Genomic DNA, 26,050 nt, shown 5'->3' with positions numbered 1-26,050 from the left:
CTCATCAACCCACCCAGCCAAGAACTATTAAATTTTTAGAATTAGAAACATGGACAATATTCTAATCAAGACTTCCTGTTTGCCCAGATAGAACTGGACATTCCTTATGCTGTGCTTGAAATTCAACATGTATATATCCCTTCCTATTCAGTTCTAGAGCATTTCTTTTAAATTTACTTATTTACATGTTTTCCTCGGTTATATTGCCAATGGAAGTATCATTTCTGGATGATTTATGTGTCTGTGTGTGTATTTTCAGAGAGTTATTAAGGAATATAGAATTGATCTTGGCTTTCTGAAATCAATGTATCAAGTTAAAAGATTTGTGTCTTAGAAAAAAAATGACCTCATTTATAAATATTTTGGGGGGTCTGGTTACACCATCTCACAGAAAACAGTTGTTCATCTCTCTCTGCATCACATGTATTTCTGTTGAAATTCCTACCATGTTTCTCTTTGGTCTCCACCTATACCCTTTCAACATTTCTGCTATAAACCCTGCCTTATTTCATAGTATTTTTGAATTTGTATAGTAGGCTGGCTCCTTGAGAACAAGTTCTTTGAAGCCTAGCAAAATAGATTCCCCAAAAAAAAATTGTTGAGAAAGATGAATGTTAAAAATCACAACACAAGATCAATATAAAGAAAATATTTATCAAAATCTTCTGAGGAAATATTTCCATTTCATCCAAAAAAAAGAAATGCATTTTTGCACTAAACAAAAAAAAAAATCAAAATCTGCAACCATTTATAAAATAACTCTTTTAAACTATAGAACACAGACAGTGTAAGACAATGATCCCTAAGAGATGAGAAAAGAGGAAGTACATCATGTAATTTTGCCCAGCATGCTGCTTGTATTATCTGCAATAAGAGTGAATCCAAACAGGAAATTAGACAGTTTAGATGACAGATCAGTGAAAGACACAGCAAGAGAATATGACCATGATGAAGCAAAGAGAGGGATAAATGAAGTCTCGGAAACATGCAGAATAATATCAAGCAATATAACATACAAACAATTTGTGTCCCAAGCAAAAGAAAAAGAGTAAAAGGGCCAGGCATGGTGGCTTATGCCTATAATCCCAGCACATTGGGAAGCCAAGACAGGTAGATCACTTGAGACCATGAGTTTGAGACCAGCCTAGCCAACATGGAAAAACCTGTGTCTACAAAAAAAAAAAAAAAAAAAAAAAAAAAAATTAGCCAAGTGTGGTGGCATGCACCTGTAGTCCCAGCTACTCCCTCAGGAGGCTGAGGCAGGAGAATTGCTTGACCCTGGAAGGCAGAGGTTGCAGTGAGCCGAGATCATGCCACTGCATTCCAGCATGACCAACAGAGTGGGACTCCATCTCAAAGTAAAACAAAATTAAACTAAACAATAACAACAAAAAGAAAAAGTAAAACAGGGTCAAAAAACAACTCATTTGATGAAACAATACCTAAATTACGGCCAGCATCTTTCCAAAGTTGAACAAAACCATAACATTATATGTGTAGGAAACTCAACAAATTCCAAGAAGAAGAACATAAAGAAAACCCTAACAGAGTACATCTTAATCAAAATGAATGAAAGCCAGGGATTAACAAAATAATTTCAAAAAGTTTGCTGGACATGGTGATTCTCACTTATAATTCCAACTTTGGGAGGCCAAGGTGATAGGAATGCTTCAAGCTCAGGAGTTTAAGACCAGTCTGTGAGACATAGCTAGACTCTGTCTATACAAATTTTTTTTTTTTAAATTAACCAAGTGTGGTGACATGCAGCTGTAGTCTCAGCTACTTGGGAGGCTGAGGCAGGAGGAACACTTGAGCCCAGGAGTTCAAGGCTGCAATGAGCCATGATCATGCCAATACACTCCAGCTTAGGTGACAGGTAAGGCCCCGTCTCTCTCACAAAAAAATAAAAAAAGAAAGAAAGAAAAAGAAAAGAAATAGCCACCAGATACAAAAGTCACGTTATATAAAATGTGATCAAATGACTACAACATTCTCCACAGAAAACATTTAAACAAGAAAGGTGAGAGAAAATTTAAAACTGCTGAAAGGAAAAACTATAAACCTATAATTTGAAATTCAGTGAGAATATATTTTCATAAGCCATGTGTAATAAAGACCTTTGTGAGCAAACAAAAGCTAAGAAAATTAGTTATAAAGACAAAGAACACTGAAAGTTTATGGAAGTTCTTCACACAGAATAAATTTCAATCTATGACAAAAAGACTAAAGAGCTCTAGAAATAATAAGTATGTGAGTAAATACAAAGCACACTGTTATGGACTAAAAGTATCTGTCATTTAAGCCACTCAGGCTATGGTATTTTGTTTCAGCAGCCCTAGCTAAGAGAGGTACTTTTTCATTTTTAACTTTTGAAAGATAATCTTGTATTTAAAATAAAATTCATAATATATGTTAGAGTTCATATTAAGAAATAAAATGTATGAGAAAAATAACAGAGAGGCTAGAATGGGGAAATAGAAATTGACTGTTGTATAAAGAACCTATGATCAGGTTCTTATACTAGATATAGTACAGTTTAATATTACTTGTAGGTAGCTAAAGCTGTGTATTGTAAGCCCTGGAGCAGAATCTTAAAAAAAAAAAAAAAAAAAAAAAGTTATAGCTAACAAGCTAATAGTGAAGATAAAATGGAATAAAAAAATCCTCTAAAAAAATTCTAAAGAAGGTGGGAAAAAAGAATAAAGAACAGTTGGTGTCAATAAAATTTAAACAGCAATAAAGTGGATTTAATCCCAACAATATAAATAATTTCATTAACTGAAAATATACTAACCATTCCAATTAAAAGGTCTAGATTGTCAGATGAAATTAAAAAAAAATAGCAAGACCTAATTATATGCCATTAATTTAAGCCATGTAAATACAAAGACACAAAGTTTACAAGATACGGAGACATAAAATATATGATAAAAATAGCAGAGAGGCTAGATATGAAAAGATATACCATGCATACAGTAATAAAAGTAAGGCTAGAGTAACTTTAGTAATATCAAAGTAGACTTCAGAAGGAGGAATAGGGATGGGTATTAGACAGTTATCAAAGAGATCAATTAATAAAGAAGTTATAAAAGTCTTAAATGCATATGTACTCAACAAAGATTCAAAGTATATGAAGCAATAACTGATAAAACCTAAAGAAGAAATAGACAAATACAATTACCATTGGGTATTTAAAGACTGTTCTATCAGTAGTTGTTAGAACAAGTAGAAAATAGATGAGCAATAATATGGAAGACTTGAACAACATTATTGATCAAAATATCCTTAGTGACATTTAGAAAATCTTCCTCCAAAAATTTTCTTGAAGTGTACATAAACAATTTTCAGTAAATATTAAATGATTTAAATCATACAGAGAATGTTCTACAACAAAAACAAATAAAAATAAAAACAAAAAATAGACATAATTGGAAAATTCCCAAATATTAAGAAATTTAAAAAGCCTACAATATAATTCACTAATAAAAGAGAAAGCCACAAGTAAAATTATAAAAATTAGTTCCAATTTTAAAAGTATAAAATTAGTTCAAATTAAATGAAAATAAAGATACAAAATATAAACATCTGTGGAATATTGTGAAGGTGAGATTAAAGGGTAATTCATATTACTGAGTGCTAATATAGAAAAGAAAATTTCAGTCAATGATCTAAGCTTCTGCAAAAAGTTTTAAAAAGAAGAAAAATTTATACTCAAGTACACTGAAGGAAGTAAACAGTAAACATAAGAATAGCAGTCAAGAATATAGGAAATGTATAACCAATAGAGAAAAATCAATGATTTCAAAATCTGCTCCTTTGAAAATGTCCATAAGATTAATAACCATCTAAAGAGAATTATCAGAAGAAAAGAAAGAACACACGGATACAACTACAAATTTTAGACATATAAAATGAATAATCAGGGAATATAATAAAAAACTATATATCAATAAATTAAACAACATTGATCAAATGAACAGACTCCTTGAAATAATATAACTATAAAAGTCATTCAGGGAAAAAATAGAAAACTTCAACTTCTGGCCAAAAACAAGTAATGGGACATGTTTTACCCACCTAACACAAACAAAACACAAGGCAAAATACACAAAAGGATGCTTTTCAAGATATTAGACATCAGACAGTGAATGACAATGAGTTTGTCATGTTTTGATGTTTTTCATCTTTCAAATAAAGAAATTTCCTACCTGAGAGATATTGTGAGGAGCAAATGAGATTTTATATGTGAAAATCTCTAAGATAACAACAGGTACCACAATCTGTTTCTTCCCTCCCTACTCTTTTTCTTTTCTGACAATAATTAACTTTCATATGCCAAACTAACTTAAAGGCACTAAATTATATGTGATACTGTGAAAGTGTTGCCCGGAATAGTTCAGGTCTAAAACTACTACTAAATTAAAATTAAAACCATTTTTTTATTGTGTTGCCTTATTTCTTAAACACACAAACACACAAAGCCATTCCGATTTTAATAATGTACTAGATTCCCAGCCCCATTTTTCCATCTCTTCCCCTCTTCCTCTCTCTCTCCCTGTTTAAGCTAATATTCAAAGGACTTTGGTTATTGTCTCAGCATGACCCACCAAACTTGGGTTATTAAGGAACTTTTAAAAATAATTTTATTTCATAGGGAAGAAAAGCAATCTTTAAGACCTCCACTGGTTCCAAACATTTTAGCACTTGTCAGGTTAAATTAAAATATGTGTCATTCTCTTTCAGTCTATATTTAATCATTACATTAATCAGTCTACATTTAATAAATATCATTTAATATAAATTCCTGATTCTATTTCTCAAGAATCTTTTTCATTTTCTTCTGGGGACTGAACATAAATGAAATTGTTAAATTCATTATCTGAATGCAGCCTCAGGAAAAAAGCCTCCTTATAATCTGGCTCCAGGTATTTTATAATACTCAATATATTTGGATAATTGTCTCTAGGAAAAATCCAGGTTTTGGAATTGTAAATTTCTGAGATTAAATCTAACACTTAATAGTTTTCTGAATAGCTGAACCATTCCCAATCTCAGGTCTATAATCTGTACACAACACATCAGCCTTGCAATGTTATTCAAAAAGACTAAATTAGAAGATTCTAATGGAGTGCTTAACACAATGTGTGGCACAAAACCTCTCCTCTGTCTTTGCCCCTCCATTTCTTTCTAACAATATATGTGCAGTTATTTAATAAAATGTGTGCATTTCAGTAGGAAATATATACTCAATAAAAAATCAGAAAAATTATAACATGAATGTTAAGAAAGGTACTATTCAAAATATTTAATTAGCAATAATAGATGTATAATAGATGCAGAAGTGGCTCACATTGTGTGCAGTTCACCCTTCCTTTCTTTATGTTCAGATTTTGCTTTCTTCCAGGTTGAGTCAACATATAGCTTTTCTTCCAAATTCATCATGTACATTTGAAATGAACATGGTGATGTTTCAGGAAGAAATTTGTACGTATAATAACTTTGTGTAACAGTATATTTTCTATTTTTAAAGTGTACTTTCAAAGTTGTTAAAATTTCTAAGACATGTCTCCATCATTTCTAATTCTCATCCAGATTGCAATTAGTATCATCATATGGCATATCAATTATACAATGTTATACCTCAGTAGCATATATCACAGCTGTAGCTACAGCTATAAATATCAATCTTCAAACTGTGTTCACATTTTCAAAATATACTATAGCAGCCTGATACTAGAAGGCTTTTCTTTTAAATTAAATTTTTTGTTGCTGTTTTACGCTTCTTTAAGACTTTGCAGATAATTTATTGAAAATCTCCCACGCATATTCCCAGAATGATTACAATGAAATTATAATAAAAAACAGAATGACACAGATGGCTCAGTTCTTTTTAAGTCTTGCTATCAGATTAAAAGAGTTTATTGGAGGGGATGAATTTTATTTTGTAAAAATTAATTAATAATAAAAAAATGACAATAGATTTCTACTTTTCTACTAATCTTTCAGAAGTAACTAAAACCTGCATCATTACTAGTCATTTTCATTAGTGCTAACTGGTCACCACGTAGTCAAACTAGAAATTTGTTTTGATAACTTTAAAAAGAATGAAATAATGTTTAAAAAAGAAAAATAAAGAAGGAGGGCTAACTCTACCTTATTCTAAGGTTATCAAGCTACTATGATACACTCATGTAGTACTAGTTTAAAGATGAACAAACAGATCAACAGAAAATAATAGATAATTCACAAACAGATTCACTAATATATGGACAAGTGATGTTTGACAAGGGTGCAAAGGCAGTTCAGTAGAGAAAGGTTGGTCTTTTCAACAAACCTTGATAGAACAAGGGATAGCCACATGTAACAGAACAATAAAACATTTTTTATCCATATCTTTCCCCGCCTGCAAAAATGAACTCAAAATGAATCACAGACCTAAACATTAAGCCTAAAACTAAAATTTCTTTTTTACTTGAAACAGAATCTCTGTCTCCCAGGCTAGAGTGCAGTGGCACAATCTCAGCTCACTGCAACCTCTACCTCCTGGGTTTAAGAGATTCTCCTGATCCGCCCACCTCAGCCCCCTGAAGTGCTGGTATAACAGGCATAAGCCACTGCGCTGGGCCCCTAAAGCTAAAATTTCTAAGGCAAAACACTGGAGAAGCTCATAATGATTGTGTATTAATCAAACATTTCTTAGCTACAACACAAAAACACAATCCATAAAAGAATAAAAATAACATTATCAAAATCAAAACTTCTGCTCTTTAAAGAAACTATTAAAAATGAAAAGGTCAGCCACAAAGCTACAAAAAAGTCTGCAGATATTTTCATATGTCAAATATCAGAATTTTATCAAACTCTGTAACACCTTGCAAAAGTCAATAAAAAGAAAACTCAATTTTTATAACAATGAGTAGCATAGAAACTTTACAATATTAGACATATGGATGGCAAATAAGCATATGGAAGAATGTCAAACATTATTCGCCATTAGAAAAACGTAGATTTCAGCCACAAACAAAAAATGAGAACTTACTTGATATCTCTTAGAACAGCTAAAATTACAAAGACTGACTATACCCCAGGTTGACATTGATAAGGAGGAAATGGCACTCATATGGTGCTGAGGGGAATGCAAAATAGTGTAATCAATTTGGGAAACAGTTTGGAAACTCCTTTAAGAGTGAAATATCCACCTGCCATATACATGATCTAGCCATTTCACAACTATGTATTTACCCAAGACGGAATAAAAGCACATCAGCATAAATATTTAATTATTAATACTCATAGCAGATTTATTAGTAATAGACAAAAACTGGAAATAACCATGTCTATTTAGAGGTGAATATTTTAACAAATTGTGATATAGCCATACAATGGAATACTATTTGGTATTTACAAGTGATAAGCTATTGATAGAAACAAAACATATACAATCTAAAATAATTATTCTAAATGAAAAATGCCTGACAAGATAGGAGTATACATTATAAGATTCCATTCACATAAAAATAGAAAACACAAACTAATATACGATGAGAAAAAGTACTGTAGTGAGAAAAAGTAGATCAGTGTTTGTAGTTTGGAGGTGACAGAAGAGTGGGTCAGTAAATAATAAAGATGGATGAGAAAATTTTAGGGTTGCTTGATATTTTCATCATCCTGATTGTGCTGATGGTTTCATGGGTGCATCCTATATAAAAACTTACCAAATTGTAAACCTGAAATGGGTGCAGTTTTTCTATGTCAGTTAGACCTAACTAAAGTGCTAAAAATAATATATACATATACCACATGTGTGTTTTCTTAGGTGAATTTTGTACCTGTATTTGATTTATATGACAAAGCACTCGATAATTAAAAATTTCATTAATGAGAAAACTTTTAAGATATACAATTTTAACAGAGTTAGCGAGTTCAGAATATATAGACTCACTGGGTAGACTAAAATGTGAAGGAAGCACAAAGAAAATATGAGGAAGCGTAATCAATGGTAGCATAAAAGCTTTTAATATCAGTAAGATGTTAGGAGAGGGTTGGAGTAGGATGGCTGAACGGAAGTCTCCACTGATAGTCCTCCCTACAGGAGCACCAAATTTGACAACTACCTACACACAAAAAAGCACTTGCATAAGAATCAAAAAGCAAGTGAGAAATCACAGTTCCTGATTTTAACTTAATACTGCTGAAAGATGTACTGAAAAGGTTAGAAAAGACAGTTTTGGATTTCCAATGCCACCACCCTTCAATTCCCCGGCAGTGGCTACGTGGTGCAGAGAGAGACTGTCTTTGGGAGAAGCAGAGAAAAGTGACTGTGCCAACATTGCACAGAACTCAGATGGCACCCATGGAGAGAGCATTTAGATTAGCGCGGCCAAAGGAGAAATGCTCATCCCAGTGGTCGGAACTGGCAAGCATTGCAACTGCAGGCTACAGTGCTCTGCGGTCCTAAATATACTAGATGTGCTCCCTAGGCCCCCAGGACAGAAACTCCTAGGCAAGTCTTCGTGTTGTAGTGGACTCACAGCCAGAGGACTTGGGGGGTTTGCAACCTAGTGAGACACACGCCAGGGTGGCTAAGGAATCTTGGATCTTAGACTTTCCAGCCTCCAGAACTGTGAGCCAAATAAATGTCTTTTCTTTCTAAATTAACCAGGACGTAGTATTTTGTTGTAGCAGGAAAACATAGAATAAAACAGGGAATGTAGAATGAATGCAAAAAAAAAAAAGCAAAGATAGCAAACATTCCCATTTACAAGGAATAGTAAAGTTAATTGCATCCAATTTTCTTCTCAGGGGATTCATATTCATTGTGTTATGATTCAAATTGTTAATGTCATGATTCATATTCATTGTGTTTACACTTTTGGCCTTGTCCCTCACTGAGGTAAACTCTCCAAAATGGTGCTATATTATTGTCAAGTAGTGCCTCAGCTCCAATCCCAGTCTTCATTAGAGACTGGCTCTTTCATTCCTGTGTTGACAGCATACTTTTATTATATATCTCTGAAAATGTGAGATGCCTCTGCAGAACCTAGCAAAGTTCCATGCACATAAGATGTGCTCAGTTAGCATAAGCAAAATAATTTAATATGCTGAATATTTTATTGACCATATCTAAATGCCCCCCAAATTTAGTTGAAATACTTAATACAAGTGAACTACCTTGAATAATTGAATTTATTATTTAATTATGGTTAATTTAGTCTGGCTTCCTTCCTGCTGACCTATCCTTTAGATCCACAAGTATTTGTTGAGTGTCTCTCTGAAAGAGTTGCAGTGCCAGGTGGTGGAAAATTAACAGTGGTTGAGATGAACAGAGGCCATGTAGCCATAAGCTGTATTCTCTACTGTTACATACAGAAAAATGAATATTTGGCCAAGGTTTAATACAAGGTTCATTCATAGAATTCCAGGAGCAGGGTACTGAATCACAATCTTAGGCAACTGAAAAAAGCTTTCAGTAGATTAAACTAAACTAACACCTGAGGAATGAATAAGCATTAACTGTAAGGAAGGTGATTACGTAAATGCTGTAAATTATTTAAAACATCAGCCTACTTTATTTCTCTACTGTAGTAAGTAAACAAAAGTAAATCTTTTCTGATGACTTAGGATCAGAGTAAAGAATGCAAAGGTGGACTTATGTCACAGGAATATATAGGTATTTTTATTTTTAGCCATTTTGATTAAATTATTTATCCGCATTTAAAAGTATCTATCTGGGGGATGATAAAGGTAACATATCAATATTTTCTGGCTAAATATATATGCCATAAAGTCAGACCCTTGGTAATCAAATTTTCACTTTATCCAAGAAAGAAACAAGGTCAAAATAAATTTAGTGGAGGATTATCAGTTTAGCCAAGGCATTAGCATAACATTGCAGTGAAGATGTACCACCTACTGATACCAGACCTTATGAACTCAACAATTTATAATGAAAAATAATTAAAATTTATAAAGAAATTAAAGTGTCAAACTCCTAACATACATTTTTTTTCAATTTTTCATTGCCACCCTGAGAAGCAGGTATCTTTATCGCCATTTAGTGTTAGAAAACCATAGCTTAAAATTTTTGATTTAAATCTAGATCTGTCTAATGAAAATGTTCAAGTACCATACAGCCTTTAATGCTTATGCCTATAATATTAGCAAAGATTACTGGCAAGGCATGGTGGCTCACGGCTGTAATCCCAGCACTTTGGGAGGCCAAGGCGGGTGTATCACGAGGTCAGGAGCTCGAGACCAGCCTGACCAACATGGTGAAACCTCGTCTCTACTAAAAATACAAAAATTAGGTGGGCATGGTGTCACATACCTGTAATCTCAGGTACTCAGGAGGCTGAGGCAGAAGAATTGCCTGAACCTGGAGGCGAGGTTGCAGTGAGGCAAGATCGTGCCACTGCACTGCAGCCTGGGCAACCGATTGAGACTTCGTCTCAAAAAAAAAAAAAGATTTTGTGAAAATATTGAAAATATTATACGAATAGGTACAAGCCATGATACCTACACAAGGGAACTGTGCAATACAGGTGAGAAGATAAAACATATCAAAACACAGTTCAGAACATACAATATCATAGAAAACGCGCACACACACACACACACACACACACACACACACGAGTCACAGCCCCAGAATAAAGAACATATGGTTGTTCAGAGTTGTCCTGAAAAAATATTATAAATAGAAATAATGTCAAATATTGACACTTTTTAAAAAGGCAAAACACAGAGAACATCTGAGGTAGAAGAAATAAAGACAGCCAGATTTTGGAATGGAGAATCAAATTGTGTTCTGGAGAACAGCACCACTTCTGTGTTGGTGTTGGAAATGATCCCAGTAGCTGAGATGTAGGAGGTAAGATGAAAGAGATTTAATAATAAAGGAGTTTCAAACATTTGCAAAAACACAGCAGGCTCTGTAGAATTTTGAACTAGGTATAAATAACACCTACAATCTTTTTCTTTTCATATATTTTACGGATCTTCAATAATATACTCAGGTAAATGTAGTTGTTAGAGGTAAAAGTCTTTAACATAATTCTCGCCTGTAAGCAATAAATAAGGGTTGTAGGCTTTTCTCAGGAAGGTTGCAATAATGGCAAAAAGTACTCTCACAAATGGAATTAATATCTTTGTTCTTACCCAGTACCAAGGACTTTTATTCCTCCCCATTTAGCTTGACTATATGGTACTGGGTTCTGATTGTCACTGTCTCCTTCTTAGCACACGAATTCTTCAGCTTCCAAGATAACTCACCATTGAATTAATAAATGTTTTCATACGCATTCTTTCCAGACACTAACAACACTGCTTCACTAGGTACTACAGCTTCACTACAATGTTATATTAATGCCTTGGCTAAACTGATAATCCTCTACTAAATTTATTTTGACCTTGTTTCTTTCTTAAAGTGAAAATTTTATTAACGAGAGCCTGACTTCATAGAATATAAATTTACCCAGAAAATATCGCTGTGTTACTTTTATCATCCCATAGATACTTTTAAATGCAGAGAAATAATTTAATTAAAATAACTAAAATAAAAATACCTATAGGTTCCTATGACATAAGTTCACCTGTGAATTCTTTACTCTGATCCTAAGTCATCAAAAAAAAAAAATCCTTACTTTTGTTTACTTACTACAATAAAGAAAGAAAGTAGACTGATGTTTAAAATAATTTAGAGCATTGACCCAATCATCTTCTTTACTCAGTTAATGCCTATTCATTCCTCAGGTGTTAGTTTAGGTAAATCTACCATAAATAAACTTTTTTCGGTTGCCTAAGATTGTGATTCAGAGCGCAGATCCTGGAATTCTATGAATCAACTGCGCATTAACCTTGGCCAAATATTGGTTTGTCTGTATGTAATAGTAGATAATACAGTTTATGGTATTCTCTTTTATTTTAGTCATGTCTTTGCTTTGTAGAACAAAAGCTCCTTAAAGGGAGATAACATTTCTCATTATTTTCTTTATCCCCAAGAATGTCTGGCTTTGTGATCTAAATATTATATTAGTAGATAGATAGTGAGGCAGCTAAGCAATGTATATAGTAAGAGTTTGGAAAAAACGGGTAGTATCTGGTGCTAGAAATTGCCATGAATTAGCGTTCTCAGGAAAATTCCAGAAGGAAGAAAGATATGCCAAAATTTGTGCTTCCTTAAATTTAAAAATTGTGCTTCCTTAAATTTAAAAATATATTAAAAATTATATGCAGATCACACTCAATACCTAAAACCCTAAACTTGAAACACGGCATGAAGCTGGGATGCTCATTATTTGACTGAATGCAGGAAGGCACTGTATTAGTAAGAAATTATCCCAAAAGCAGGAGCCTAGACTCCAAAGTCATGAATTAATTTTTGCTTTAATCCATTTAACATTGATCAAATCATCACAGTGACAGCTTGTCCTATTATCCCTGACCCTCTAAACCAGTCCACCAGCCTTTGCTCTTGCCATCTGACTCCCATCTGTAGACATTGTCCCAGTCAGTGATCTGAGATTAATTTGCTTCTGCTTAACCAGAAGATTTAAATATCTTGTAATGGCCAGGGCCAACTCACCCAACTCTTGGCCCTTCATTTTCCTTGTCCTCTAGGTATAGATTAGATTAAAATCTGCCTTGTCCTCGTGGCATATACCTTCCCTGTGTTTTATAACCTCCAAGAAGAGAAACCAGTAGAAAATGAGATGATATATTCAAAGTGCTGAAAGAAAAAAAAAAAAAAAACCTGCCACATAAGAATAGTACACTAGTAAAGCTATCCTTCATAAATGAAACTCTTTTTCAGATGAGCAAAACTGAGAGAATTTACCAACAATAGAGCAGACCTATAAAAAAAATGTCAAAGGAAAATCTACATCTAGAATTGAAAAGATGATATTTTCCATTAAAAAACACACAGAAAGGATAAAACTGACTGATAAAATAGATATACAAATGGGAAAGAGAAAGGAATAAAACATTATCAATTTTGATAGCTACCCAAATCAGAAAAATAAACAAGATATAAAGTGTTTTACATAGCTTTGGTTATGTAAAACACTTCATAAACCAACCAGTGAAAGGACAGAAGTTACTTTTCACCTATCAATGACAACCTTGCCTGCAAATAATTAAAATTTTCCAACTAAAGGAAGTAGCACCTCAAGGAACAAAAAAGCAAGAACAAATCTGACCCAAAATAGGTAGAAGAAAAGAAATAATATCAAAGCAGAAATAAACTAAATAGATACTTAAAAATAAATATCAACAAAAGTTTGTGTTTTTGAAAAGATAAATTTGACAAATCATTAGCTAAGCTAAAATAAAGAGAGAAAACCCAAATAAAATCAGAAATGAAATAACAGACATTACAAATGATAATACAGAAAAACATATGATCACTAAAGACTATTAGGAACAACTATATGTCTACATATTTGAAAACCTATAGAAAATGAATATATACCTGGACGTGTAACTGAACAAGATTAAATAAAGAAGAAATAGACAACCTGAACTTACCAATAACATGTAATGAGATTGAATCAGTAATAAATGTCTCCTAAAAAAAGAAAAATTCCTGGCACTGATTACTTTACTATGAATTCTATTAAAATAAGAAAATGAATTAACACATTCTTCTTATACTATTCTAAAATATTGAAGAGAAGGGAATTCCTCATAATTCATTCTATAAAGCCAGCCTTCCCATTATACCAACATCAGACATGGACACACACACACAAACTACAGGGCAATATTTCTGATGAACACACATGCAAAACACACAACAAATTACTAGCAAATAAAATTCAGGAGCATACCAAAATATAATACACTATGATCAAATGGGATTTATCCCAGTAATACAAGAAGAGTTTGACTTACGCAAATTAATAATGTGATACATCACATCAACAGAATGAAAAACAAAAATCATATAATCATCTCAATTAATACAGAAAAAGCATATGATAAAAGCTAACATCTCTTCATGGTAAAAAATAAAAATCTCAACAAAGTAGCTATTGGAGGAATGTGCACAAACACAGTAAAAGCCATATATGACAAACCCACAACTAGTATTATCCCGAGTGTGGAAATGCTGAAAAACCTTTCCTCTAAGAGCTGGAAGAAGACAGGATGCCCCCTATCACCACTCTTATTCATCATAAGAATAAGATAGGACAAGAAGTCCTATCCAAAGAAATGAGCCTAAAGAATCAAATACCGTGCATACAAATTCTGGAAAAGCAGAATTCCCTCTTCACTGATGACATAATCTTATATGTAGAAAACCCTAAAACCCCACAAAAAACCCTCTTAGAACTAATCAACAAATTCAGCAAAGTTACAGAGTAGAAAATCAACACACAAATCTCAGTAGCATTTATATACACCAATAATGAACTAGCTAAAAAGGTAATTTTAAAAAATTCATTTAAAATACAAAAATATACAGCTACAAAAATTAAAATAACTAAGAATAAATGTAACCGAGGAGGTAAAAGACTTCTGCAATTAAAACTACAAAATGTTGGTGAAAGAAATTGAAGAGGGCACACACACATACACAAAATGGAAAGACATCCTCTACTCACGAATTAGAAGAGTTAATATTATTAAAATAACCATATTCCACAAAGCAATCTACAAATTCAATGGAATCTCTATCCAAATACCAATAACATCCTTTACAAAAGCAGGAAAAACAATCCTAAAATTTGCATGGGACAAAAAAGACCCCAAATAGTCAAAGCAATGCTGACCAAAAAGGAAGTTGGAGGCATCACACTACCTGACTTCAAAGCATATTTCAAAGCTATAGTAAACAAAACAATGTTGTATTATTATACAAATAGAAACATAGACCAATGAAACAGAATAAAGAACCCAGAAATAAATCCATGTATTAACAACCATCTGACATTAGACAAAGACACCAAGAACATATATTGGGTAAAGACACCATGTTCAATAAACGCAGCAAGAAAAACTGAATATCCATATCCAGAACAATGAAAGTAGACCCCCATATCTCACCATATGCAAAAATCAACTCAAAATAAATTAAAGGCTTAAATGTAAAACCTGAAACTATAAAACCTACTAGAAGAATATATAGGGAAATGCTTCAGAACATTGGCCTTGGTAAAGATTTTATGGGTAAGAGTTTAGAAGTACAGGCAACAAAAACAAAAATAGGCAAATTGAGACTATAGCAATAAAAAAAATCTCCTGTATAGCAAAGGAACAATCACCAGAGTGAAGACACAACCTATAGAATCTAAGAAAATATTTGAAAACCATTAACTTGGCAAGAGATTAATATCCAGAATATACAGGGACCACAAATGTCTCAACAGCAAAAACCATATAATCCCATTCAAAAATAGGCAAAGGATCTGAGTAAACAGATTTCAAAATAATACGAATGGCCAACATGTATTTAAAAACATGCTCAACATTACTAATCATCACTGAAATAGAAACACAAATCATAATAAAGTCTCATTGCACTGCATTTAGAATGGCTGTTATCAAAAACACAAAAATTAACATATACTGTTGAGGATGCAGAGAAAATGGAACTCATACACACTGTTGGTGTGAATGTAAATTAATACAGTCACTATTTAAAATGGTATGTAAACTTCTCAAAAAATTTCAAAATAAAACTACCTATGACCCAGCATTCCCAATACTGTGTATTTATCCAAAGGAAATAAAATTATTATAACAAAGAAATACCAACAACCCAATGTTTACTGCAGCACTATTTACAATAGCCACCATTATACAATAACCCCACATGCCCTTCAGCAGATGAATGGATAAAGAAAATGTGCTATATATACACAATGGAATACTATTTAGCCATAACAAAGAATGAAATTCTGTCATTTGTGGCAATATGGATGAGCCCAGAGAATATTATATGAAGTGAAATAAGTCATGCATGAAAATATAAATATCAATTGTTCTCACTCATATATGGGAGTTAAAAAATGAGCTCATAGAAGCAGAGAGTAGAATTATGGTCATTATAGACTGGGAAGGGGAAGAGGGAGGAAAGGATAGGCAGAGGTTGGTTAATGAATGCAAAGTTAAAGCTAGATGGGAGAAATATCTTCTAGTGTTTTGTACCACTATAGGTTGAATACACTTAGCAATAATTTAGTGTATATTTTCAAAAAGCTAGAAGAGAGAATTTTGAATGTCTACTATGCAAATGATTAATGTTTGAAATCATGGATATGCTAATTACCCTGATTTGATCATTACTCATTGTATACATGTATCAAAATATATCTCTGCATCCCATAAATATGTATAATTATGTGTGAACTAAACACATATTAAGATACTTCATAAATATATCCCTTCCTCATAAAATTACCAAATTCAGAATAGATCCCTATTTCCTTGTAATCTTCCCAGGTCACTTAACACAAGACTCAATCCATGACAATTCATACTCCAAACCTTTCTTATCAAAGTACCTACTGTTATCAAAATGTACAATATCCCTTCTTGCAGGAAGTAATAAACTCAACTTCATTTGACTATAAGTATATCCTGGTATCCTTTAGCTAGTAAGCATTAACATTTGTTAGGATCAAGTTTTGTGAGGTTTAGGGTGGAGAATCAATAAATTGATAGCCTGAAGAAACGATGACAAGTATTTTCACTACAGGTTTCACAAAGAAAAGCCAGTATTATAAGAACTAAGATCTTAGTGTGTGATATTCATTTGCTTTCTATTTTCATAGCTATCTTTAGGGACATCATAAAAACCTTATCTTCCCTGTCATTAAAACAAACCAAACAATATGCTGAAAAGTCAAAAAATCAATCAGTAAATACATGTAATATTTGCTATTATATTCTCTAGGAAATACAGAAAAAAAAAGAAGTCCTTGATGGTCCTTACACTAAAGAAATTTATGGTCCACTTGATCCAGAACTAAAATGACTTTCATTTTAACCTTGAGAGCTTGCTATATGCTATACACTGTAATAAGTGCCTCATATGAGATCTTATTCATTCAGGCATCTCTACACAGAAGATACAAGATTATCTCAGTGTTGTAGATCAGTAAGTTGAGTTGCAGAGCAGTAAAGAAAATAGCCCTGAATCACACATCCAGCTAGTCAAAAGATGAGTTCAACATAAAAATTCAAGTAGTTTGAATTCAGAGCCCACATTCATTCCTGCTTAACTTTACAATCCTGTTGAGAAACAGCTAACAGCACAAGGCACAACAGAGGTGAGCGTAAAAAAAATGTGTAGAAGCAGGTTAAGCAAAATGGAAAAAGCAGAAAGAAGACAGAGCAGAACAATCATAACCACCCAAAGAATGGGATGAACCACTGGGGCCAACACAAACAGAAACTACTTCCAAGTCTGTCAAAACTGCAGCAGATTGGAATGGCAGAATATGGATACGCTTATTTTGTGAAAAATAGACCCCTTACTTTCCAATCTTAACATGGCGAACCTACATAAAATGTCAAAATTTTAACTCCTATCTTAGACACAAGAATTAGATCTGACTTTTGAGCATCTTCTATTTACAGAGTCAGTGAACATTTATTGAGCTCATGCTAAGTGCTTGACATTATTCAAGGTACTTGAGAAATATTAGCAAACAAAACAAATTAACAGATTTACCTCAGTGAAACATACATGCTAGCAGCAAGAGAGAATCAATATACAATAATTACAATAAATAATTATATGATATAAACTTCGGAAAGGAAAAGTGTTAAATAAAGTAAGAAGTTCTTCTTCAAAAGTTTAGCTTGTTTAAGTTTACTTGTTCTTTGTATCCTGCTTTCAAGGCCAGACTTCCTTATTCTCTGTGTCTCCCTGCCCTGGTCTCAGTAAACAACTTTCCTGCCAGTCCTTATCTATAGAGCCCACATTCTACATCTGCTAATCACTCTGCAAATTACCCCTCTCACTGTAACAGCTCTTTCTGCCGAAACTCCCCTTTCTGCCAGTGTACCTCACATCCCTGCGCTCTTCAAGTCAGACAATCAGGTTTAGTTTAGGTTGTGCAGTCCAGATTCAGCCATTGAAGACAGGACACAGTAGCAAGGACAAATTGCATTAGGAATAAAAACCCCTGCTCTACTTTCTTCAGGGTGTTCTTGTGGTGATCAGCCCTGGGAGCAGCACCCTTCTGCAGAAGTTAATTTGCCTTGCTGAGATAGCTGTCATTCGAGTATTTGTTCTCTTTGCAACTCTGGGCTTTTATTTCCAACAACAAGGATTTTTGAAAAAAGAAAAGAAAGAAAATGTCTTGAAGATTGGGGTTGTCTGGGATGAGGTAGGGGGACAGGTATTAAATACGTAGTCAGTGCAGGCCTCTTTGAGATGGTGAAATGGGAGCATAAATAAAGTGAGGGAAGGTAGAAAGTGAGTAAATCAGCTAAGTAGATGTGATCAGAAATAAAGCAGGTATCTCCAACATCCTTCTGAATCAATATAATAATAAATTATTATATAGTTTGCTCCATAATGTTAAAGAATTAGGTTGGATGTGTTTTGAATTGGGAAGTCACTCAATGATTTTTTTTCTCTATACAGTTTCCCCCTAAACATTTGCTTGTTTAAAAATGTATTGAATATCTACTATATTCTAGATCCTAATTATAAAGAATACAAAAATGAAAATAATTTGAGAGCTATATTAAAGTTGCTGGGTCTGGTAGGGGAGGGCTAGTCATAAAAACATAGTGTGACAGTCAGTACAACACAAATATGATCACATTGCTGCAGTTGAGACAAACATACTCCTGGAGTTAGGCAACATTACTGTTGTATTATGCTGCAGGTCAAAGGGTTTTCTATTTTACCATTTCTGGCTGTCTGAAGTGCTTGAAGCCTAAGTGGTGAACCTAGCTCACCCTGCAAATCATTTCCTATGATCTAAGAGCCCTGCACTACATCTCAGAAGGCCAGGATTCTATTTGAGGGGATTAAATGCATATCTGAGGTGGTCCAAGAGCATTTAATCAAACAAACAATAGTTCCCTAAAGCCAGTTTGCTTAGTGCTCAATTTTAAATATAAAACAAAAATTAAACTAAACTAACAAATTAAAGATTTGACATAGAGATTTCTAGATAAAATGGCTAAAGCATCGCAGCTTTCCAATTTACATAAAAAAGATGCTTATAAGATTTCAAAATATCCTTGTTATTAATAAGATGCTACAAATTTGACTTACATATACAAGCACATAGAGTCTTTAGCCAAAATAAATAAAACTTAAAATATATTCAAAATTTTAAAATATAGATAACCAAAGGGATGAGAAAGTGACCAAAAAGGTAGATTTTAAGTTAGCTTTTACTTAGAAAGGTAAGTCAGGTGTTGTCAGATTAACAGAGTAGCTAGACAGCTGTTACATTTATTTGCCATACCAATAGCTTAATATATTTTGCCTTCCATGTACTTGCTCATGGATTCACATTATTTGCCAGTAAACACAAAGGAAGATTAATATCTGTGGAAACGGATGAAAGAGGTGAACATATAACATTTATCTAAGATGTTTCAAGTTCTGTATAGAAATTGTGTTATTTGATCTTCACCACAACCCTCTAAGGCAGAGGCTATTCTTATATCATTTTACATATACAAACCAAAGGATTCAGGTAGATAAGTGTTAGGAGGTTTTAGTGTTCCTGGTTAAGATGCTCTCTGAACTCTTGTGAATCCACATCTCAAAGAGACCAAGGTTGTCAATTTATCTTACAGAGAAGGGACTTTCCTGCTCATTGCCCATTTTAGCCAGTAAATATGCAAAGGCTTTGTCATCAATCCAGCTAGGCAAGGGAGAATGCATCATAATATATTTTTCTCCTCAAAAGTGATTTCCAACTCATCTGGCATTTAAATTTCAAAGCTGATGCAGCTCAGAATGTGTGGGTTTGGAATAGCAAACTTGCTTGAAATACCAAGTCATATTTTTGTCATGCACTGCATTGAAGTTGGGGTGTTTACAGTCAAGACAGGAATGAAGTCCCTTTGCCCGGCATAGCTTCTGGGTCTATAATAGAATATATTCCAAATTCACATATTTTAACAAGTCAAAATTTGCCCCCTAATGAGTTTAAAAGCTAAAATTGGAAACTCAGGTTCAAGCCTTTCATTGAAAGTCAGTTAAAACATTTGAATCACATTTCATTTCTCCAACTTGTCAATGTGACTTTAATATTTAAGCCCATGAGCTTTATATAATTGTCTTTAAAATGTTTTAAAACACTTTTGACTTTTCAGTTTAATTTTAAGTGTTTTAAAATTACTATTTCAGTGAACAAAGCAATCAAGCTATTAAACCATTTTTACAAGAATAAATTAAAAATATTTCCTGTGAATGTAAATGTGGAACTCACATTAGTTCCTTAAAAACGCTATGTCATTAGGAGTAATAGGATCAGAGAATCAAAGTGAAAAGGTCTATTATCTCAAGCCTCAAGTGTTGGCTATTAATCATACACTGCAATATGGAGGCTTATAATGAAAGGGACTATCAGGCCATTACTGCCAACAGACAAAATGCCATTAGCAATGCTAAGCAGATCCTGCACACCTGGATGTGATAATCCTTAGATTAACCATAGATTATTACAACCAAGAAAGTCACTTGATGTTGCTGCCTTTCACACTTTTCAGAACTCCTAGGTCACCTAACAACACATGTGCTTTAATAGCTTTGGGACTATATTTTATCATTTGGGAATTAGACATGCTTGATTCTCTTTCTTCCTTCTTAGGGTCTTTTCTTATAACAATCACCAAGCCTCTCCCAAACAGCAGCAAGTCACCTGTGAAAGTGGTCGCGATAGTTCTTGCTAAAAAGCAAACAAATGGATTCTAAGTATAAGCTATAAAAATGAATACCTTCTTGAGGCTTTTATTTTGAGTAAAGCAAGACAATTATTTCAAATTAATTGGAATCATTTCATAAAAAAATAAATTGGAGAGTTGCAGGGAAGTGGAAGAAATAACTATCCCTGGAATGTGTATCAGTCAATAACTAAATCCAAACCTTTCACTAAAATAAAAATTACAATAACTTCATTGACACTATCTCAAATAAATTAATGATTTCAAAGTTATGAATGCTACCAGAGAACACTTTCATTTTACAACTTTTCCAGAAAATTATTTGTACAAATGATGATTAATTTTATTTTTCATAGATGACCATGCTCTGCTTATTCTGCTTGAGAACTCTAGGAAAATGGAGACCATCAGATGTTAGCCTTGGTGCGTTCCCCCACCACCTCAGAATAAAATTCATAGCTCTCTAGTAACCCTCCCTTCCTTCTCTCTTAAGTAAATTTCAACTAGAAAATCTATCCACAGCCAACTGATTGACATATCCTACCTGTTCTCTGAAAATCCATATTATCTTAACTCTAGGACAGTTTTCGTTTTTTTTTTTTTTTTTTTTTTTTTAAAATGTGCCTTTCATCATAGGCACAAACACACCAGCATTGTCTATTCAGCTTCAGCATCAGCTGCTTGAGAGCACAAACCAAGTTAGATTCATCCATGAAACCTCCCATCCCTTCACAGAGCACCTTACACAGAGTATTGTGCAAACTAGGTGTTCAGAACACTATTGGGAAGTTACAGTGGCTTTTATATTTCTGCAAGGCAGTAGTTTTTGGGTGTGACTGAAATTCTACTGGGTTGGGCATGACTGAGATCAGTAGCCAGAGGCTGGCCTATTTTACTTCTTGGGTTTCTTTTACCTATAAAATTAAGCCATTCAACAGGAAAAGAAACCAACAGTTTTTTGGTTTGCGTGTGTGTGTGTGTGTGGAGAATACGGTCTCACTATGTTGCCCAGGCAGGTCTCAAACTCCTGGGCTCAAGCCATCTTCCCACCTCTGCCTCCGTAAGTGTTGGGGGATTACAGGTTTGAGCCACCATGCCCAGCCTCAACATTTTTTAGTACTTACTAAATATATCAGACAAAGTTGAATATTTTCATATATGTTTGTTACAGTCACTGAGAGTAAAATAGTTCTGAGGTTTTCATGATTGAAGTTTAGAGGGAGATAGCAATATACCAAGTTATTAAAGTTGAAATTCACTGTATAAAATCTGGATTATTTTCCAGCAAATATACAACAAATATTTTCCCCTTTACCTCTTAGGAGAGTATCTGTCCTCATCTGTGCTAGACTTTGTTACATCAATTTGATGGAGATTGAGAATTGCATAATCCAGAATCCCCTTTACTTTTAGGTTTTATGTTAAAGTTGCCAAAACAAAGTAAAAAATAAAGTTTTACAAGATTTGGAAGGTAGAAAAATGCAGAACCTTTATTCTTGGAAGGCAGTTGTGATGAGACATAGCAACAAAAAAAATGCAGAGATGCCTAACAGCCTGTCCTCACTCTCCCCTGTTTCATGTTGATTTTGTTTTCTACCTGCTGGCCCTACTTCCCAACAGCATCTCCAGGCCCACCCACCACCAGGTGCCTGGCTGTGGAATCACTGAAGTGGTAATTACATGGGGGCAACAGCTTTCACGGGAACTATCCAGAGACTTCGCTTTCATAGTCTCACTCCTGAAGCCTTGTGTGCTTGCAATTTCAGATTCTCCCATAAGCTCTAAATGGACTATGCCATAAGCACTCCATGCCAGTGCTCCAGATGGACTATGCCATAGTTCTCTTGGATCTTCTGACACCCCTCTTCTGGATCTTCATTGGCCAAGCCCCTCTCATACTTTTATAAGATCAATTTCCTATAATAAAACCCTTATTACCATAATATTTATAATAGCTTATTTTTTTTTTCTTACTACACCCTGACTGATACACACCCTATTGATGTTTGGCTTGATCATGTTGTACTTCTGACTGAGACAACCAATTCAGTGATTCAGCTGTAGAATCAACCTACTTAACACAATAGGATCTTGCTTAAAAGTGTGCATAATTACATAACATACGTTGAAGCTTTTGAAGGTAATAGAATGTATGTGCCTATGCAGAGATATGTAATTTGTCCTAGTATGTCTTCTCAAGAATATTTCAAATACTCACTTTTCATGAAAATCTTTAAAAGTATCTTCATTCTCAAATTTATCTGTGATTTATAATGGTCATAAATGTCATAATAATGATTATGCATTCATTCATTTTTCAGCCAGAATTTCATTATTCAACCACTATATATTGTATGTCAAGTATCGTACCAGGTTCTGTGATAAAATGATGAATGAGGCACAGAACAAACCCCAGCAGATTATGGGCCAACTACATGCTAATGAGCGTGTACTGTGAATGTAAAGCTAGGGACTAGTGCAGGAAACAATATCATAAGCAGATATTTACATTAATATGTAAGAAGTCCAGTGAAAAACTTACAGACTAGAATCATTTTAAAAAGGAAGAATAAACTCCACCATTAAACAAAAGGGTTTTCTCCTCTCCAATCTCATTGTTTCTTTTTGTGTATTTCTAATCCTACATAATAGGTAAACAGGGTATAAAAGTGTCAAATTCTCCTACTTCTGACTTCCGCTCCCTAAAAGTCAGCATATTTCACCCTTTTAGCTACATTTTCTTGGCATTTACCTCTACAGTATAAACAGCTTTCTTATACTGCTTGTTTCTTGATTTTTCTAACATTTTCTATTATCTTTCTTGTTTAAAAAATGAAGATACTTTAAAAAAAATTCTCTGCTACTACTATGTCCCAACATTATCATAAATTTTGTTAATATTTAGTACCTAATTTATAATGAATAAGTAAGTGTTATTTATGGTCGACCCAAGTTGCATATTGTGAGGATATATCCCATCCTTTAAAATTTCTCTCTTATGTGGATGCCTACTTTACTGAATTCCATTTACTGTCTTCCGTAGTTTACATCTCCATTTTGGAGGAGCACATCCTTCAGGAGCTTCCTAAGGAAGAAAGCATGAAGGGACTTCAGTGAATTGGCTTCAATTCACAAAGCACTGACACTGTCTTTATTTTCATAATTGATGAATGATTGGGTGGTTGTAGAACTGTAAACTTTAAATAACTTCCCTCAAAAATATCGTTATCTTTGTATTAGTTTCCTATTTTTGTAGCAAATTTACTACAAACTTAATATAACACAAATCTATCAGTAGGTCAGAATTCTAAAATAGGTTGAAAGGCCTGTGATGCTTCTTGAGGCTCTACAGGACAATTGGTTTCCTTGCTTTTTCCAGCTTTGAAAGGCTGCCTGCATTCTTAGTTCACTATCCTTCTAGCAAAGGTGTCAATCAGATCTTTGCTTATGTGTTCACATTTTCTCTGACTCCAATGCTCTTGTGTTTCACTTATAATGACACTGTGATTGCATTAGGTCCACCCTGATAATTCAGGAAAACCAACTCGCCTCAAGGTCCTGAACTAAAAAGTTACTTTTGCTAAGGAAGGTAATATAGTTACAGGTTTGAGGACATTTTGGGAAGAACATTAGTCTGCAACCATTTCATAACTGATTGATACCTAGCTAGGTATGGAACTGTATTCTCTAATATTCCTCAATATTTTTAACATCTTCTATTGTCTTCTAACTTCCAGTACCACAGGTAGGATGTGTATGCCATTTAAATTTATATCCTTGATATATACCTGTGTTCCCTTCTCTTTCTGGAAGCATTTAGAGTCTTCACTTTTCATCCAGTGGTTAGAAATTTTACAATGATATGATTTTTTAAAAAAATCATACCAAGTTATGTGAGCTTTTTATGTCTAACAGTTTATGACCTTTATTCATTAGAAATTTTATTCATTAAATCTTTAACAATTTTCTTCTCCTAATGTTTACTGCCTTCACCTACTGAAACTTTTATTATTCAGAAGAAATTTTCTTCTAATGTTCTTATTTATCTTCTTTTATTTTCCTTTTGTTTCATTGTTTTTGAGGGGTCTTTTTTTTCTTTCCTTGGCAATATCCCCAACTTGACCTTTAAACCAATCTAATGATTTTTTTTTCAATTTATTAATGTACTAAAAAACACATAACATAAACTATACTATGTTAGCCATTTTTAAGTTTATAAGTCTGTGATATTTAGTCCATTCATATTGTTTGGTAACAGTCACCATCATCCAATTCCAGAATTCAATTCATCTTGCAAAACTGAAGCTCTATACATTAAGAATAATTTCCCATTTTCCTCTTCTCCTACTCCTAGCAATCACAATTCTACTTTCTGTCTTTAAGATTGTGACCACTGTAAGATAGTTCATGTTAGTGGAATCAACAGTATTTGTCTTCATATGTCTACCTTATTTCACTTAGTATAATTTCTTTGAGGTTCATCTGTGTTGTAGCATATTGCAGAATTATCTCCCTTTTTAAGGCTGTTGATGTATATACCACATTTTGCTTATTCATTCATCTTTCTAGGGATTTGACATACTTCCACATTTTAGCTACAGTGAATAATGCTGTTATAAATATAGATTTACAATATCTCTTCAAGAATCTGCTTTCAATTCTTTTGAGTATATACTTAGATGTGAAATTGCTGGCTTGTATAGATGGTAGTTCTATTTTTAATTTTTTTGAAGAACCACCATATTGTTTTCCTCAAGAGCTATACCATTTTACATTCCCACCAACAGTACATAAGAGTTTCAGTTTCTCAATAGCCTCACCAACACTTGTTATTTTCTGTTTTGTTTTTTGTTTACTTTGAAAGTAGCTATCCTAATGGGTGTGAAGCGGTATCTCACTGTGTGTTTAATTTGTATTTTTCTAATGATTAGTGATGTTAAGCATCTTTTCATGTGCTTATTGGCTATTTATATATCTTCTTTGGATAAATGTCTACTCAAGTTCTTTGCCAACTTTTGAATTAGGTTTTTTTGTTTGTTTGTTTTTTGTTTGTTTTGCTGGTGAGTATAGGAATTCTCTGTATATTCTTAATATGAATCCCTTCTCAGAGATATAATTGGCAAATATTTTTTCTCATTCAGTAGGTGGCCTTTGAACTTTGTTGATAATGTCCACTGGTGTA

At 33.4% G+C, this 26,050-nt stretch overlaps 1 protein-coding gene across 2 annotated transcripts in view; it reads right to left on the bottom strand.

Moving 5' to 3' along the window:
• Positions 1 to 26,050, bottom strand: part of NELL1 (neural EGFL like 1) — an 874,275-nt gene that overhangs the window by 112,366 nt on the left and 735,859 nt on the right. The window lies entirely within an intron of this gene.

This window comes from Sapajus apella, unplaced genomic scaffold (assembly GCF_009761245.1).
Source record: "Sapajus apella isolate SASKATOON/1434 unplaced genomic scaffold, GSC_monkey_1.0 scaffold47, whole genome shotgun sequence".
NCBI classification, from domain to species: Eukaryota; Metazoa; Chordata; class Mammalia; order Primates; family Cebidae; genus Sapajus; species Sapajus apella.
The sequence above is the reverse complement of the archived record's forward strand: the minus strand, read 5'-3'. Positions and strand labels throughout refer to the sequence as shown.